Here is a 17,843-nt window from a genome sequence, read left to right on the forward strand (position 1 = left end):
CCCTTCTGTTTTTATTTCTGCTTGAAAAACACCAAGACCAAATAAATGCAATGCTCTCTCCATCCACCAGATACTTCATTCTTATGGCATCAATAGCAGTGCTGGGGAGGCATATGCATTGAATGATATATTGCTATGAGTATTGGAAGATTAAGTTGGACATGTAATCTGTTCTCTAAGAGAAAGCCACATATTATTAAAAGTTTTATTAAGTCTTTGGGGCAAGCAGAGAACTACTCCGTAAGCTCTTTCTTGAAGGCAATGCATCCCAGGTGACAAGACAGATGGGGTTTCAAAGGTCACCTAGATCTTCCTGCCTTTCTCAACTCATTATCATTCCACCTAAAGAAAAAAAATGTGCTGAAGATCACCAAGACCCTGGAGAAGTTGGAACCCTTGTGCATGACTAGTGGGAATGTAAACTAATGCAGCCACTGTGGAAACCAGTAGGGTGGTTCCTCAAAAAACATAGATTACCAACTGATCCTGCAAATCTACTGTCCAAAAAAATCAAAAGCAGGGACTTGAACAGATATGTGGATACCTATGTTCATAGCAGCATTATTCACAATAGCCCAAAGATGAAAGCAACCCAAAGATGCATCAACAGGTAGAATGAATAAACAAAATGTGGTCTATGCATACAATGGAATAGTACACAGCCTTTAAAGGAGGGACATTCTGACACATGCTACACATGGATGAAACTTGAAGACATTATGCTTTGTGAAATAATCCTGTGAAGAGAATACAAATAGTGTATAATTCCATTTACATGAGGTATATAGAGTAGTCAAATTCATAGAGACAGAGCAGAATGGTGGTTGCCATTGGCTAGGAAAATAGGGGGGTGGGGAATAATTGCTTAATTGGTATCAAGTTTCAGTTTGGGGGGGTGAAAAAAGTTCTGGGGATAGATAGTGGCGATGGTTACACAACGTGAAAGTACTTAATATTACTGAACTGTACACTTCAAATGGTTAAAAAAGTATATTTAATGCTATGTATATCTTAGCACAATTTTTAAAAAATCTCCAAATTAGGATAGTCCAGATCCATCTGCTATAAACGCTGATATTTACTCTTTGACTCCTGAAATATAAATACGTTAACTCCAAAATGTTGAAGGAGATTGATATGCCAGAAATAGAAACAACGTATTTACCACAGTCTATTTTCTCTCACACATTTTACACTACCATATTCAACGGAAGTAAGCATATCTTACAAAAGAATGTTGTGCTACCATAGGAGACTATCAAAGATGATTATTTCCAAGGAAAACTGGTTATATGAAGAAAAATAAAATGGATTACTGGTGTCTGACCTAAAGAGGAAAAGGCTAAGAGATTAATTACTCTCTGCATTGCAAATATTTTTTATGGAAGAGAGACTTGGAGCGGTAAAAGAATGAAATGCCCTCTATATTAAATACCCTATGATGCTATTGTTTGATAGATAGTAAACTGCATTAATATGTATGCAGGCGAGTTTCATAGGTCTGAAGGAAGGTGGGATGTCAGGGAGGTCCACCCAGAGCCAAAATCCAGAACGTTTAACATTGCCTCTCTTCCATGGACATTTTCTTTTGTTTCTTGATCACTTGTCTGTTTCATTTACTCTGAAGGACTTTAAGTGTGTACCTATAATTCTTAAAAATGCTTCCTGATCTCCATCCTAGCATTCCACTTCCTCATTTCTTCCACTCATTACTCTTTTCCTAAACATTATTTGCAGCCTCTCAGTTACGTCCACACACTGATTCTGTGTTTGTAAAACTAAATCTGTCTTTTCTTCCTCCGATAGTGGTTTTCATTCTGCAATTGTATTTTTAATTTCCTTGTGGCTCTCCCTTTTCTTACCTATCTCCTTCTGTACTTCACCATGTTGTCTTTTTACCCCATCCCATTCTCTCTTGATTATATTCCCATTCTGTTTCAGAGAGCCGGGATTCCTTTATACACTTGAAAAATGCCAGTTTTCTTTGAAAGAAACTGCTTCCGGTTTTGTAAAAGAATTATCCTGTAAGCCCATTACGTCTCTTGACTTCAGCCTACTCTTATCTTTATTTTAGATTTAAGTGTTCTTAATCTATTTATTTACTCTGAGATGAAGGGAAATCCATTCAGGTCAACAGTGTTTCAGCTCTGTTGTGAATGTGTGTGAATGGCTCATGGCTCCATGTTATGACGGCTTGTGTTCTGTGAAGCTTCTTCCTGAGGTACACAGAGCCAGCCAGTCGTCCTCCACAAGTTCCAGCAAAGCTGCCACTGTCTCACTGGTTTTCATCTAGTGCCTTCCCTTCATCTCCCTGCCTCTGACATCGCCAACTGGAGTACACGAAAATGAGCAAAACTCAAGAAGAAACAGATGCGCCATCTCCTCTCTACCTCAAACTCTATGAACAATGCTGTAGACATGAGAAATTACTCAAGCTCATTAGTTCCTCTCTTATCCTTTCTGCCCAGTCCTGTTTGGGAAGTTTGTAGTAACAAATGAATGTAGTGGAGAGAGAGATCAGAGGGAGGAATAAATAATGGCTGTGTGCCTAAGGTTTTTTGAGGCCATGAGAGTGATACTGGCCTGGATCTCTGGCTGGTATATACTTGTCAACTGTGAACTGAAGATCCTTTTACAGGAGATCACTGGCAACATGGCAAGGATGGTCCATCTATTGCACTTTCTTAACACCTTTATTGGCCTTAGAGTCTGGGGGGAACAAAACCACAAAACTTCCTGAGTTCTGCAGAGAAGACCAGCTTTTCAGTAAGAATGCCTTCTTGTTCCATTTCTCCTTCCTTCTCTTTTTATTCATTTATTTTTTATTTATCTGCCATATTTATTTATTCTATTTACTTTTTATTTATTTGTCAGAGAGAGAGTACAAGCAGTGAGAGCAGCAGGCAGAGGGAGAGGGAGAAGCAGGCTCCCCGCTGAGCAAGGAGCCAGATGCAGGACTCGATCCCAGGACCCTAGGATCATGACCTGAGCCAAAGGTAGACGCCCAACCAACTGAGCCACCCAGGTGGCTCCTCTTTCTTCAATATCTGTTTTCTGATATTCCTCTGTTTTTTTCTTTTTGTCTTCCTCCTCTTTCTTCAAATATCTGTTTTCTGAGTCCCTAGATGTAATAAGGGGAAAGGGGGATGAACCTTGAGGGGCAAATCTCCAGACGCCATTGTAATTGTTGAGCCCTAGCTATTTTTTTAAGTGCCTATGCTTTATACTACTTTCTGTTTACCCAAGCTTAACCTATACTTTATTTACCAATTTCTTATTTCTGTGATGCTATATTATTTTTTCTTTCATCTGTGATTAATCTCTCTCCCTCACCTTAACTTTAGAAACTCATAATTTGATACAATAAATACTAAGCAATGGTTCCTGAGATAATCCAAATGTTCTCATTAGCAGTTCAAAAGATTTCTTGAAATAAATAACGGAAGTTTTTTTTTTTTCCCCCAGATTCCTTTCGGGTTTTAATTAACATTCTTCTTTATAAATTAATGACAGTCCTTTAATTTCCCTGTCTTTGCTAATATCTATTCTGATTCTTTATGTAAGTTTGACAAAATACCCTTTGGTAAAACAATTTTTCACCTTCTTAATACTTCTTAAGGATTTAATTCTTACAATATTCTTTGAATCTGTGGTAGATTCCCACTACTTTTCTTTTTACTCAACTGAAAAGTGTTCTTTGGTGTGAAACTCTCTTAGCAATGATGGCATTTTAATTTTGCAAATAAGATTCCTTATTTGTCATGGATTATTCCTCTTTCTTCCCTAAATCGGATGTTTCGAAAAATTAACTATCACATTTACTTCATAGAGATATTATAGGCTTAAATTTAAATTAGGCAATGTAAATAAAGTTCTTAGTATAATTTCTAATACTTGGCAAAAGCTTAATACATGCTACTTCTGTTCCTTCTGCCTCTGCACTAGATCTTTCCCTTTAAAATTTATGAACATTTTGATATGTTTTGAAAAATATAGATGGGAATAAAGCAAATTTGTGGTTTGGGAGTGGTTCTAACTTTTATGTATTATTTATAGCATGCATGCAGATGTCAAAAGCAGTTTGCCAAAGGATGGTACTGTTATAAAATAGTTTTCCTTTTTTTGACATATATATCCAGTAATTATTTAGTGCTTTCATTCACATGAAAGACATAATACTAAGGGAATCAATGAACCAAAGAATAAATCCATGCATCTTGTGTGTTTATACACTAACAAACAAGAAAAAAAGTGTCTGTCTGTATCATATCTATGTATATACATGGGGATACTTCAGATGAGACAGATAGTTTTAGATAGGTAAAGAAAAATTCCATCAGATTACAGAGCATCAAACTAAGGTTGATAGAAGGTGGTATGTGGAAGAGCTTTAAATAATAAAAAAGACTAAAGTCTTCGGATATTGAAAAAAAATCAAAAAATTATATGAGCAAGTAGATACAAAAGTAAGAATTTATAGGACAAAAATGGAACTAAAAAGTGTCTTAGGGTTTTTTGTTGTGGAAAAAAGTAGGAAGTATATTTACAAAGTCATGGAGTTATGTAATGGTGATCTAAGGTATTTAACTTAATTCTGTAACTTAATTCTGTAAATTGATTCTGTAATTTTAACTTGCCAAAGGATGGTACTGTTATGAAATAGTTTTCCTTTTTTTGAATTTTTTGAATTTCCTTTCTGTAAATTAATTCTGTAACTTAATTCTGTAAATTAATTCTGTAATTCTATACTGAAAATAGAAGTTTTAGTTTTTCATTTGCAAATATCTATTGAATAATTGCTATGTACAAATGATTGAGCTAGCACTGGAAAAGCAGCAGTGACCAGTATGAATATGATTGTTGGCCTTATGAAGTTTATAATAAAAAAGAACAGAGAGGTGCAATAACTGTAAGAATAATATCAACTCATATTGTGATATAAAATATTATGTCTTTAGGAATTACCCACAATTGTTTTAGATAGGGAAAGACTTCCTCATAGAAGTAACATTTAAACTGAAACCACAGAATACCAAAGAGCCATCCATGTGAATATTGGGAACATAGAACATTCCAGAAAGAGGGGAAAACTGAGCCAAGGCCCAGGCTGGGAAAAGAGCTTGGCCTACCAAGAGCTGGGCAGATGGTTGGTGCAGTTGCATTTCACTGAGCAGGAAGAAAAATAGAATGAAGAGATTAAGGATTTAGAACTAGGTCAGATCATGCTGCATACTGCAGTGCTTGCTACCAAGTTTAGATTCCAAAGGAAATAACCAATTGAAGGGACAAAGAAGAGAGTTAAAAATCTGATTTATGTGTATCAAGATAAAAGATATGTGCACACTACCTCAGATTTGCAAGATTACATAGAATTTTTTATCATCTGTAATTGCTTCGGTCTCGCTCATGTTCCCAATTTTTAAAACATTCTTTTTTTTTTTTTTAAGATTTTATTTTTATTTATTTTACAGAGAGAGATCACAAGTAGACATAGAGGCAGGCAGAGAGAGAGAGGGAAGCAGGCTCTCCGCTGAGCAGAGAGCCCGATGTGGAACTCGATCCCAGGACCCTGAGATCATGACCTGAGCCGAAGGCAGTGGCTTAACCCACTGAGCCACCCAGGCACCCCTATGTTCCCAATTTTTATTGGGTAGTGAGCTGAAGTTCAATCTTGCCAATGAAAGGAGTCAATATTTCTTTTCCATTTAAAGCAGCTTTTTTAATGAATTCTTTCTGGATAAAGTCACTAAATTCAAAGTTCTAATTCCCTTCCACAACTTCATTTCTCTCCCAAAGTTCCCTACCATCTCCAATCCTTCTCAAGATGGCTTCTGGGGAAGTGGGAATGTTCTCATGTTGTGCTTGACCAAATATGGATTCTCTCTGCTTCCAGTGATTGACCCTTTATTCCATCTCATCTCTTGGAACTCCATTGGCCATTACCACCAAGGTTTGCATCTGGAGACACTGAGAATCTTTTCTCACAGCACAGTAGCATCCTACGATTCTCCTCACTGACTTGGGCCAATCTAAGCTCTTTTCTTGGCACTGTTAATTCTCTGAGTATCAGCCTTGTCTTCCACCTGGCCCCCAACTGAGTTGTCTACTACCAACCTCTATTCAAAAGTCACTTCTCCTTCGCCCTTGATAATCCAAGGTTGACTCAACTCTCAATTTAAGTATCTCCTAAATGCTCTCTTCAGAGCATACTGAAATAAGCCTTACTTGTTATATATAAGTACAATCGGTTTTCTTTCTGCCTAAAACAATAAGACACCACTTTTATCTGTAGTAGCAGCCATCCTTCTGGGATGTTCGTTGGACACAACAAGAGTCCTCTGGTTTGGGCCTCATTCCTTACCTTCCTAGATTTTCTATTAGCCTTTGCTTCCTTGCCTCAGGGTTTTACCTTATAGAGGTGTGCCAGAACCCTTCTTAATATTAACTTCTTAATATTTTTATTTCTATTTGCATACCCTTGCCTGATGATATGCCATGTCTTGTCTAATAGAAACTTTCTGCTTACTCTTCAAGTCTGGTGAAAATTCTCCTTATGTAATATCTTGAAAATCTTCACCATTTTTGTATTATATTAGCATCTTCATTTCCTCTGAGGCACTGAAACCATCTGGTCAATGGTTATGAGGCTACAAGCATCAAGGTTTAAAGTAAATAGCAATTTTATTAATTTAATATTTACAAGAATAATATATCAGATGTGTGTGTGCATGCACTAAAGATCAATCTGGCTATTGTTTACAGAATGAGTTCCAAGTAGCAAAAATGAAAAAGAAAAGTTTCAGGAAAAGTTTGATGGTAGATTCAATGGTGTTGAAGAGATAGAAATGAAATGGGCTACATTTGAACTGTGTTTTAGAGATAGAAATAAGCACATATGCAAATGGACAGGCTTGGGTGGGTTTCTGGTTTACACTTTTAAACTGGTAGTAACTTTTCCTCTATACAGGAGACTGGAAGAGAAACAGTTTGGGTATGGTATATATACGGATATAAAAGTATAATTTTTAAAGAGCCTTGTGTGATATCCAAGACAAGGTATCAAAATGTAGACAAATATTTGAATCTGAGAATACATAAGAAAGATCAGGTCTGGAGATGTAAATGCAGAAGTTTGCAATATATGAATGGCATCTAAAGCCATACGAATATACATGGCAGAGGGGCAAAGTTGGGCCTACCCTGAGCCCTGAGAGAATCAAGACTATAGGTAACAGAGAAGGAGCAACCAGGTAAGCAGGCTTACGAAGGGTAACCAATGACAAGAAAACTGGGGAAAAATCAGTTTTCTGTTAAAGGAAAATAAAAGATAACAAGAATTGTATAGAAGAAGAGAGAAAAAACATTGGAAACAGAGGAAGCATTCAGCTGTGTTAATAAGTTGCTGGAATGGTGGGTAAGGCAAAGATAAAATAATTATTTTGTGTATTAAATTTGTCAGTATGAAGATCATAAAGGGTACCCAGACCCCCTCGTTTTCCTGTGATAACCCCAGTTTATGTACTGTGCTCTCATGTAGTTAATTTCTAGAATAGTAGATAACATTATATAGTGCCTACTTTCATTTTCAAAATATCCTCATTTGGATGACAGTTTATATAGTCATACTACCTATTGGTGACTAAAGTAAGAGCAGTTTCAGTGAAACAGTGTTGATGAAAGTCAGATGATAATGGATCATAAATGGAATGGGAACTCATGAAGTAAATATAGTGCATGTACGATAACGATGAAGTTACATTATGAAGAACAGCAGAAAAATGGGAAGTAACTGGAAGGGTAACTGGATCTTACATGCTTTCAAAAATGAACTACAAAATCAGTCACAAAGATTTTTCTAGAAAATTGAGCAACTTCCCAATCAAATTCATCTGTGCCAGAAGTTTTCAGAATGAATAGCAATATGATTTAAGAAAAAGACCTTCAGGCTAGGTATAATAATTAACCCTTCCAGAGAAGGTTGCGTGACAGTGAGGGCTACTCTGGTTTAGAATAGGAAAGGGAACTCTAGAACCAAAGGCAAAAGGACATGCAGTAACTTTATTCAGGAGGATAGAATGTAATAGTGACCAAACCTAATATACCAGATCCTAACACTACAACCTGAACAATTTACCTGGTATGGAATGGAAAAGGGATCTTTGTCAATGTAATCAAGTTAAAGATTTTGAGGTGGGGAGACTATCTTGGATTATTTGGATGGGCTTTAAATGCAATCACAAGTGTCCTTATAAAGGAAACACAGAGGAAACACAGACATAGAAGAGGAGGAAACAATGTGAACACAGAGGCAGAAACTGCAGTAATGTAGCCACAAACCAAGGAATGGTGGCAGCCACTAGAAGCTGGAAGAGAGAGAGAATAGATTCTCCCCAGAGGCTTTGGAGAGAATGCATCCCTGCCAACATCTTGATTTCAATCCTAATTTCAGACTCTGACTTAACAGAACTATGGGTGAATATACTTCTGTTATTTTAAGCCACTTAATTAGTGGTAACTATTACAGCAGCTACAAGAAACCAGTAGGGTGGGACTGAGTAAAACTCAGTTCCCACAAGAGCATCAATATGAAAATGCAACAAATAGATTTTTTAAAAGACAAATACAAGGCCAAGGAGATTAAAGGAGATATCTTGGTGAAAACCAGGAAATGGAGTGTAGAGTTTCAGTGTTACTGCACGGACAGGTTTAGATGTTTAAAGATATGGCATAAATGAGGGTCCTTGGTTATTGTCCAGAAGATCAACTCAGGTTCAGCCATGGGGAGCATGAATCTGGAATGATACAGATCCCAGCCAAGAGTAGTAACCTTAGGGCTGTCGGCCCCTGGGCTTTGAACAGATGCCTAATTTCTTTGAGTTTCAGTTTGTTTGTTTGTTTTCCCTATATTTTTATCTGTAACACAAAGATAATAATATCTGGCTTGCCTCTCTCACAGATTTCTTACGTGTATCACATCAGATACAATATATAAAAACACTTTATTTTTTATAAAGTGCTATTTTACACCTTACCAGTGGTATTCATTATCAATATTTGCAGCCAGAGAACTGTGACCTATTTACACTTCGAGATCTAAAATTTAAGTAAGTGAAGTCACCTGTAGGGGAATTCAATAGAAATCCCAAACCCAATTAGGATCCAACGCCTTACTTAAAAGTTATTGAGAACTTCCAGAGGGGTGGAATGGGAAATGTCAGCTCGGGTTCTTGTTGGTATACAACCAGATTCTGTTTATCTAATTGACACAACTATTTTCTCATTAAAAACAAAACAAAAACACAGATGTGAAAGTAGCAGACTTCACTTGAAATGGGGTCGAAGACAGGAACAGAAAGGGTGGAAACAGGTTTTACCTTAGTTGTAGCAATGTAAACATTCCAATGTAAAAATATTCTTCCTCCATTTTCTCGGAGGGAAAGTTCCACTGACCCAAGAACCCCGCAGTCCCTGTCCTTACACACCTCTCAGACTTCTCTCTTTCCCTTCCCTTCTTTGTCTCTGTTCTGTTCTAATCCTTTCTTCCAGGAGCAGAAATACAAATTCCTCCCATTCTTTCCTTCAGGGAGTTATCACTGACTTTTGTTGTTCAGCCTCTTGCTGACAAAACTGTAGACACTTACCTCCTAACCCAAGCAGTTAATTAAGGTTCTTCCTTCCTAAAGACCATTTCCTCTGTAGAAGACACTCTGTAGCCAGCTGCTATGATAATATAGTGCTTACCATGCTATATGGTAAAATAAAATGAGAACTACCCCAGCTTTCTCACATTTATCTAAGTGCCAGAGAAAACTTCTAGGCCAGACTTCAGAGCAAAGAAACAGTATTTCTTCTTCCTCTGGATCATCTTCTGTCCAACGGGGACCCTCCTTGAAGCGGAAGTTATGAGAAGTGATTCCTTTCAGACTACGTTTTGCCCTTCTCAAATGTATTTTGTAGACCAAAGGCCTGTTCATACTGCACATGGAGATCAAACTGACAGATGAACTGAACAAATGAATGAATTTATAGAATGAATGAATGAATTTAACTAAATGTGTTATTTTATCAACTGTGAAAAAGAAACTGCCATATCAAGTCAAGACCCAAATATTTTTTAAATAACCTAATTTATAGATTTATCAATGTTGTGTATAACTCATTGTCCTGTTCTGACTTATGTTTAAAAGCAAAGGGATGATTCAAGTCTCCTCAATATGACTCAAGTCTCTTCAATTTCCCAATGTTGCACAAGTGTTTGACGTATGCTGATAATAAATTCAATAATATAATAAACACTAATGAAATCAAATATCGGATATATACAACATGCTGTGTTAAGAACCTCATATACCTTATCTTGTTTACTACGTGAAACAATACTTTGATGTATGAAACACTATTATTGCTACTTTACTGGTGAGAAACACTAAACTGCTGCTTTATCTTGCCATAAGTCATCTATTTAGTGAAAAATTGAGTCCTAAACCCAGTTCTGTTCTGTGTTTTTTATCACCAAATTGAATAATATTCAATGGATAGTTCTAAGAAATTTCTTAACAAAGAGTTTCACAAACTTTAGTGATTATAGAATCCACCTGGAACTCTTGTTAAAATAATAAATCCTAGGCCCCTGTTGTAGAGATATTGATTCAATTGGTCTGTATTAGGGCTGAGAATCTGTAACTTTAACAAGCTCCCTGGTTGATTTCTATTCTCATATTATATATCAGTAAGAACTCTGTCTACTCCTCTCAATAGAAAATCCAATATAAACTCCTAACTTAAATTTTAAAAAGAAAATATATTGGTTTAGATACCTGAACAATTTTAGGGTAGACTAAGTTCAGACACATCTTTATCGTCAGATTGTACCTGTAGTTCCAGAATTGAGTCTCCTTGGCCCTGGCTGGCCAGATGTAGATCATAGGTCCATCCCTGAACCAACTGCTATGATTAAGTGGATGGAATTTGCTATTTTCTTGATTTTGCTCACTGAGCCCTTCCTTGAAGCCCAGGGTGGTGTCAATTATCTTGAAGCCCATGGATTAAGAAGAGGGAAGGGGATATAATAGGACATTATCAGAGGGAAGAGGAAGTGGATCCTGTGTGGATAACAGATATACACTAGACTTCCCTAGGTAAAGTTGTAAGTTCATAAGAATGCACTGGCAGCCACTTTAAGAAACTATCAACATCAGGGGCGCCTGGGCAGCTCAGTGGGTTAAGCCACTGCCTTCCGCTCAGGTCATGATCTCAGGGTCCTGGGATCTCTGCTCAGCAGGGAGCCTGCTTCCCTCTCTCTCTCTGCCTGCCTCTCTGCCTACTGTAATCACTCTCTGTCAAATAAATAAATAAAATCTTAAACATAAATTACATGAAATCTACATATATTTAAATTTACATAAATAGTTAAAGAATTAAATATACATAAATATATTGCATAAGTTTTAAGTTTTAAAACTCTCTATCAGGTTTCATACACTCTAGTATCTTCAACATGGTTATTAAAGAGGACCATAGAATATCTTTCAGAAAAGTGAAAGGAGAATGATAGAAAACATAACAAATGAAATGTCATTTAAAATGCCACCAAGAGAGCCAACCATGTCAATACTTTTTTTGCAAAACCATCACCTATGCTTATTTAAACCAAAGAATTTTCAGTTTGTGCAATATCCAATTATTGTCAGTATCATATGGAATTAATAAAATGGTATTAACAGAAGCAGAAATTTATTTGGTATAATAACAAAAAATTTCAAATTACATTTTAACACTTGCTAATGCTAACTTTATTAAAAGGAACAATCATACTATTGAATTTGCTTTCATAGGCTTCAACTTCATTAAGTCTTTATATGTGTAACTGGCGCTGTTCTCTGAGGGCGCACTGAGGAGTGGGGCCCTGGGCTCTGGGCACCTCCGGGCCAGAGCCCAGGAGGCCGCCATTTGTATTCCCGTCCTCCGGAACTCTACGGAAAGCGCTCAGGGAACAAAAGCTCCTGAAAGCAAACCCGAGCGGATTACTCACCCCGGCCCCGGGTAAGGGCGGTGTAATTCCGCCTGGGGCAAAGACACTTGAGAATCACTACAACAGGCCCCTCCCCCAGAAGATCAACAAGAAATCCAGCCGAGACCAAGTTCCCCTACCAAGGAGTGCGGTTTCAATACAAAGAAGAGCAGCAGAATTCCAGAGGAGGAGAAAGCAAAGCACGGAACTCATGGCTTTTTCCCTGTGATTTTTTTTAGTCTTGCAGTTAATTTAATTTTTTTCTTTTTCATTTTTTGTTTTATTTCTCGCCTTCTGGTTAAATTTTTTTTAACTTTTACCTTTTTCTTTTTTAATGTTTTTTTAACTAGTTTATCTAATATATATATTTTTTCTTTTTTATATTTTCCTTATTTGTTTTCTTTTTTTTAAATTCTTTTCTTTTCTTTTTTTTTTCTTTCTGCCTTTTTGAACATCTTTTTAATCCCTTTCTCCGCCCTCACGATTTCGGATCTCCTCTAATTTGGTTAAAGCATATTTTCCTGGGGTTGTTGCCACCCTTTTAGTATTTTACTTGCTCCTTCATATACTCTTATCTGGACAAAATGACAAGACGGAAAAATTCAACACAAAAAAAAGAACAAGAGGCAGTACCGAAGGCTAGGGACCTAATCAATATAGACATTGGTAATATGTTAGATCTAGAGTTCAGAATGACAATTCTCAAGGTTCTAGCCAGGCTCGAAAAAGGCATGAAAGATATTAGAGAAACCCTCTCGAGAGATATAAAAGCCCTTTCTGGAGAAATAAAAGAACTAAAATCTAACCAAGATGAAATCAAAAAAGCTATTAATGAGGTGCAATCAAAAATGGAGGCTTTCACTGCTAGGATAAATGAGGCGGAAGAAAGAATTAGTGATATAGAAGACCAAATGATAGAGAATAAAGAAGCTGAGCAAAAGAGGGACAAACAGCTACTGGACCACGAGGGGAGAATTCGAGAGATAAGTGACACCATAAGACGAAACAACATTAGAATAATTGGGATTCCAGAAGAAGAAGAAAGAGAGAGGGGAGCAGAAGGTATACTGGAGAGAATTATTGGGGAGAATTTCCCCAATATGGCAAAGGGAACGAGCATCAAAATTCAGGAGGTTCAGAGAACGCCCCTCAAAATCAATAAGAATAGGCCCACACCCCGTCACCTAATAGTAAAATTTACAAGTCTCAGTGACAAAGAGAAAATCCTGAAAGCAGCCCGCGAAAAGAAGTCTGTAACATACAATGGTAAAAATATTAGATTGGCAGCTGACTTATCCACAGAGACCTGGCAGGCCAGAAAGAGCTGGCATGATATTTTCAGAGCACTAAACAAGAAAAACATGCAGCCAAGAATACTATAGCCAGCTAGGATATCATTGAAAATAGAAGGAGAGATTAAAAGCTTCCAGGACAAACAACAACTGAAAGAATTTGCAAACACCAAACCAGCTCTACAGGAAATATTGAAAGGGGTCTTCTAAGCAAAGAGAGAGCCTACAAGTGGTAGATCAGAAAGGAACAGAGACCATATATAGTAACAGTCACCTTACAGGCAATACAATGGCACTAAATTTATATCTCTCAATAGTTACCCTGAATGTTAATGGGCTAAATGCCCCAATCAAAAGACACAGGGTATCAGAATGGATAAAAAAACAAAACCCATCTATATGTTGCCTCCAAGAAACTCATTTTAAGCCCGAAGACACCTCCAGATTTAAAGTGAGGGGGTGGAAAAGAATTTACCATGCTAATGGACATCAGAAGAAAGCAGGAGTGGCAATCCTTATATCAGATCAATTAGATTTTAAGCCAAAGACTATTATAAGAGATGAGGAAGGACACTATATCATACTCAAAGGGTCTGTCCAACAAGAAGATCTAACAATTTTAAATGTCTATGCCCCCAACGTGGGAGCAGCCAACTATATAAACCAATTAATAACAAAATCAAAGAAACACATCAACAATAATACAATAATAGTAGGGTACTTTAACACTCCCCTCACTGAAATGGACAGATCATCCAAGCAAAAGATCAGCAAGGAAATAAAGGCCTTAAACGATACACTGGACCAGATGGACATCACAGATATATTCAGAACATTTCATCCCAAAGCAACAGAATACACATTCTTCTCTAATGCACATGGAACATTCTCCAGAATAGATCACATCCTCGGTTCTAAATCAGGACTCAACTGGTATCAAAAGATTGGGATCATTCCCTGCATATTTTCAGACCACAATGCTCGAAAGCTAGAACCCAACCACAAAAGGAAGTTTGGAAAGAACCCAAATACATGGAAATTAAACAGCATCCCTCTAAAGAATGAATGGGTCAACCGGGAAATTAAAGAAGAATTGAAAAAAATCATGGAAACAAATGATAATGAAAATACAACGGTTCAAAATCTGTGGGACACAACAAAGGCAGTCCTGAGAGGAAAATATATAGCGGTACAAGCCTTTCTCAAGAAACAAGAAAGGTCTCAGGTAAACAACCTAACCCTACACCTAAAGGAGCTGGAGAAACAAGAAAGAAACCCTAAGCCCAGCAGGAGAATTGAAATCATAAAGATCCGAGCAGAAATCAATGAAATAGAAACCAAAAAAACAATAGAACAAATCAACGAAACTAGGAGCTGGTTCTTTGAAAGAATTAATAAAATTGATAAACCCCTGGCCCGATTTATCAAAAAGAAAAGAGAAAGGACCCAAATAAATAAAATCATGAATGAAAGAGGAGAGATCACAACTAACACCAAAGAAATACAAACTATTATAAGAACATACTATGAGCAACTCTACGCCAATAAATTTGACAAACTGGAAGAAATGGATGCATTCCTAGAAACATATAAACTACCACAACTGAACCAGGAAGAAATAGAAAGCCTGAACAGACCCATAACCACTAAGGATATTGAAACAGTCATTAAAAATCTCCAAAAAAACAAAAGCCCAGGGCCAGATGGCTTCCCGGGGGAATTCTACCAAACATTTAAAGAAGAACTAATTCCTATTCTCCTGAAACTCTTCCAAAAAATAGAAATGGAAGGAAAACTTCCAAACTCATTTTATGAGGCCAGCATCACCTTGATCCCAAAACCAGACAAGGATCCCATCAAAAAAGAGAGCTCTAGACCAATATCCTTGATGAACACAGATGCGAAAATACTCAACAAAATACTAGCCAAGAGGATTCAACAGTACATTAAAAGGATTATTCACCACGACCAAGTGGGATTTATTCCAGGGCTGCAAGGTTGGTTCTATATCCGCAAATCAGTCAATGTGATACAACACATCAATAAAAGAAAGAACAAGAACCATATGTTACTCTCAATAGATGCTGAAAAAGCATTTGACAAAGTACAGCATCCCTTCCTGATCAAAACTCTTCAAAGTGTAGGGATAGAGGGCACATACCTCAATATCATCAAAGCCATCTATGAAAAACCCACCGCAAATATCATTCTCAATGGAGAAAACCTGAAAGCTTTTATGCTAAGGTCAGGAACACAGCAGGGATGTCCATTATCACCACTGCTATTCAACATAGTACTAGAGGTCCTAGCCTCAGCAATCAGACAACAAAAGGAAATTAAAGGCATCCAAATCGGCAAAGAAGAAGTCAAATTATCACTCTTTGCAGATGATATGATACTATATGTGGAAAACCCAAAAGACTCCACTCCAAACCTGCTAGAACTTATACAGGAATTCAGTAAAGTGTCAGGATATAAAATCAATGCACAGAAATCAGTTGCATTTCTCTACACCAACAGCAAGACAGAAGAAAGAGAAATTAAGGAGTCAATCCCATTTACAATTGCACCCAAAACCATAAGATACCTAGGAATAAACCTAACCAAAGAGGCTAAGAATCTATACTCAGAAAACTATAAAGTATTCATGAAAGAAACTGAGGAAAACACAAAGAAATGGAAAAATGTTCCATGCTCCTGGATTGGAAGAATAAATATTGTGAAAATGTCTATGCTACCTAAAGCAATCTACACATTTAATGCAATTCCTATCAAAGTACCATCCATCTTTTTCAAAGAAATGGAACAAATAGTTCTAAAATTTATATGGAACCAGAAAAGACCTCGAATAGCCAAAGGGATATTGAAAAAGAAAACCAACGTTGGTGGCATCACAATTCCGGACTTCAAGCTCTATTACAAAGCTGTCATCATCGAGACAGCATGGTACTGGCACAAAAACAGACACATAGATCAATGGAACAGAATAGAGAGCCCAGAAATAGACCCTCAACTCTACAGTCAACTAATTTCAACAAAGCAGGAAAGAATGTCCAATGGAAAAAAGACAGCCTCTTCAATAAATGGTGCTGGGAAGATTGGACAGCCACATGCAGAAAAATGAAATTGGACCATTTCCTTACACCACACACAAAAATAGACTCAAAATGGATAAAGGACCTCAATGTGCGAAAGGAATCCATCAAAATCCTTGAGGAGAACACAGGCAGTAACCTCTTCGACCTCAGCCGCAGCAACATCTTCCTAGGAACAACGCAAAAGGCAAGGGAAGCAAGGGAAAAAATGAACTATTGGGATTTCATCAAGATCAAAAGCTTTTGCACAGCAAAGGAAACAGTTAACAAAATCAAAAGACAACTGACAGAATGGGAGAAGATATTTGCAAACGACATATCAGATAAAGGACTAGTGTCCAGAATCTATAAAGAACTTAGCAAACTCAACACCCAAGGAACAAATAATCCAATCAAGAAATGGGCAGAGGACATGAACAGACATTTCTGCAAAGAAGACATCCAGATGGCCAACAGACACATGAAAAAGTGCTCCATATCACTCGGCATCAGGGAAATACAAATCAAAACCACAATGAGATATCACCTCACACCAGTCAGAATGGCTAAAATCAACAAGTCAGGAAATGACAGATGCTGGCGAGGATGTGGAGAAAGGGGAACCCTCCTACACTGTTGGTGGGAATGCAAGCTGGTGCAACCACTCTGGAAAACAACATGGAGGTTCCTCAAAATGTTGAAAATAGAACTGCCCTATGACCCAGCAATTGCACTATTGGGTATTTACACTAAAGATACAAACGTAGTGATCCAAAGGGGCACGTGTACTCGAATGTTTATAGCAGCAATGTCCACAATAACCAAACTATGGAAAGAACCTAGATGTCCATCAACAGATGAATGGATCAAGAAGATGTGGTATATATACACAATGGAATACTATGCAGCCATCAAAAGAAATGAAATCTTGCCATTTGCGACAACATGGATGGAACTAGAGCGTATCATGCTTAGCGAAATAAGTCAATCAGAGAAAGACAACTATCATATGATCTCCCTGATATGAGGAAGTGGTGATGCAACATGGTGGCTTAAATGGGTAGGAGAAGAATCAATGAAACAAGATGGGATTGGGAGGGAGACAAACCATAAGTGACTCTTAATCTCACAAAACAAACTGAGGGTTGCTGGGGAGAGGGGGTTTGGGAGAAGGGGGTGGGATTATGGACATTGGGGAGGGTATGTGCTTTGGTGAGTGCTGTGAAGTGTGTAAACCTGGTGATTCACAGACCTGTACCCCAGGAATAAAAATATATGTATAAAAAATAAAAAATTTAAAAAAAAAAGAATTGATATAGAGCTTTCTAAAGTCATCCCAAGATTTCTTTCTTTCTTTCTTTTTCTAAGATTTTATTTATTTATTTGACAGAGAGAGATCATAAGCACAAGTAAGCAGAGAGGCAGGCAGAGGGGTAGAGGGAAGCAGGTTCCCCACTGAGCAGAGAG

Source organism: Mustela putorius, unplaced genomic scaffold (assembly GCF_011764305.1).
Source record: "Mustela putorius furo isolate JIRA1106 unplaced genomic scaffold, ASM1176430v1.1 tig00003858_pilon_pilon_pilon, whole genome shotgun sequence".
Classification (NCBI taxonomy): domain Eukaryota; kingdom Metazoa; phylum Chordata; class Mammalia; order Carnivora; family Mustelidae; genus Mustela; species Mustela putorius.